This window comes from Octopus sinensis, linkage group LG14, assembly GCF_006345805.1.
Source record: "Octopus sinensis linkage group LG14, ASM634580v1, whole genome shotgun sequence".
NCBI lineage: Eukaryota > Metazoa > Mollusca > Cephalopoda > Octopoda > Octopodidae > Octopus > Octopus sinensis.
The window spans coordinates 6,571,858-6,574,072 of NC_043010.1; the positions used below are offsets into that span (position 1 = coordinate 6,571,858).

The 2,215-nt window shown below is 31.0% G+C and overlaps 1 protein-coding gene across 2 annotated transcripts in view; it reads right to left on the reverse strand.

Moving 5' to 3' along the window:
• Positions 1 to 378: 378 nt before the first annotated feature.
• LOC115218747 (putative protocadherin beta-18) overlaps positions 379 to 2,215 on the reverse strand; it is a 169,314-nt gene continuing 167,477 nt past the window's right edge. For both annotated transcript variants that reach the window (XM_029788657.2, XM_036508571.1), the window contains one exon: positions 379 to 763. The gene's annotated coding sequence lies outside the window, so the exon portion shown is untranslated. The remainder of the gene's footprint in view (positions 764 to 2,215) is intronic.

The window sequence follows — 2,215 nt, forward strand, 5'->3', positions numbered from 1 at the left end:
ATGTATGTATATATGTATGTATACATGTATGTATGTATGTATGTATGTATGCATGCATGCATGCATGCATGTATGCTTGTATGTATGTATATATGTATGTATACATGTATGTATGTATGTATGTATGTATACATGTATGTATGTATGCATGTATGTATGCATGTATGTATGTATGTATGCATGCATGCATGCATGCATGTATGCTTGTATGTATGTATATATATATGTATACATGTATGTATGTATGTATGTATTAGTCTTAATTTCAAAATCTTCTCAAGTAGTTTCCATAGTATTTATTGGAGGCACATAGGTACATTGTAATGTGATTGCAAGATGTTAGAGGTAGATAGATTTATTTGTTTATTTGTTCATCAAATCACTTAGACTTTTAATAAACCAAAGATAGAATATATGCATCTTTTTTTTTTTTTTTTTTTACAGCGACATATTTTTTTAAAGATTTCATTAGTTTGTACATTCATTTTAAAAAGAAAAACAACACTGCTTACAAGGTGTGTATATTATTACTATCTGCTGTATTAGTACTATCCTACAGCTTCTCTGAAGCAAGTGATAGTATTTAGATATTTTCCAGAATAGCTTAAATTATATATTTCTTAATTAATTGCTGCTTTGCTTTACAGTACTTCAGAAATTAAATTTTTTTTTTTTTTTTCTTTTTTAAATTTTCCTTTCAACATTTCTTCATATGAGAAATTCAAAGATTTTCACCAGCCTTTACAGTTCATTAATGATTAATCTGAAAAGATATTTTAAAAAATAATTTATATACAGTAACCCGAAAGAAAAAAAAAAAAAATGCAAGTAAAAAAAAGCGACACAAACAGAACGAAGGGAAATCAACAGTAAAGTAACAATATTATTAATAGTTCGTTTTATCTTTTTAAACAGTTTCTGTCATTATTCAATTGGAAAAAAAATGAATAAAATATGTTCATTAAAATTGCCATTTTTTTTTTTCCTTCCTGGATTAATTTTCAAAAGAATCAATAATAAAGAAATTTTATTTTCATTTTACTTCAACGCTGTCAGTTCTGAGATTCTTTTGAGTTCAATTTAAATGTTTGAAAAGTAGTAATTTTTATAAAATTGGAACAGAAATTCCTAAGCTTAATAATACATGTCGTAAAGAAATGTATGAGTCTGAAATAATTGCTATGTATCATAAACCATAACCATCAACTGTTTAAAATAATTACGGTGTATCATAAGCCATAACCGTCGTCATTTTAAAATAATTACTGTGTATCACAAACCATAACCATCATTAGTTTAAAATAATTACTCTGTATCAGAAGCCATAACCACCATCAGTTTAAAATAGTTACTCCGCATCATGAACCATAACCGTATTCATTTTAATATAATCACTTTGTATCACAAGCCATAGCCATCATCAGTTTAAAATGACTCCTCTGAATCACAAACCATAACCACCATTAGTTTAACAATGTTTACTTTGTATCAGAAGCCATAACAATCATCAGTTTATCAGAAGCCATAACCATCATCAGTTTAAAATAACTACTTAGTATCACAAGCCATAAATATCATCATTTTAACATGATTTCTTTGTATCACAAGCCCTGGCAGAAACGTTAGCGCGCAGGGCGAAATACATAGCAGTATTTCGTCTGCCGTTACGTTCTTAGTTCAAATTCTGCCGATGTCAACTTTGCCTCTCATCCTATCAGGGTTGATAAATAAAGAACCAGTTACGCACTGGGGTCGATGTAATCGACTTTGTCCCTTTGTCTGTCCTTGTTTGTCCCCTCTATGTTTAGCCCCTTGTGGTTAGTAAAGAAATAGGTATTTTGTCTGCCGCTACGTTCTGAGTTCAAATTCCGCCTAGGTCAACTTTGCCTCTCATCCTATCAGGGTCGATAAATAAAGAACCAGTTACGCACTGGGGTCGATGTAATCGACTTTGTCCCTTTGTCTGTCCTTGTTTGTCCCCTCTATGTTCAGCCCCTTGTGGGCAATGAAGAAATATATCATCAGTTTAAAATAATTGCTGTGTGTCATAAACCATAGCCATCATCTTTGCATGTGCGTGTGCACGTGAACTGCATATATTTCTGCATGTCTTTGCATTGACATATGCAAACTCTTCCTGTTGATGATTTGACATGTGATGCCCATTGGAATAAAATATATTACTTGAAACCAAGTACAGGTTTCCATCAAGAAA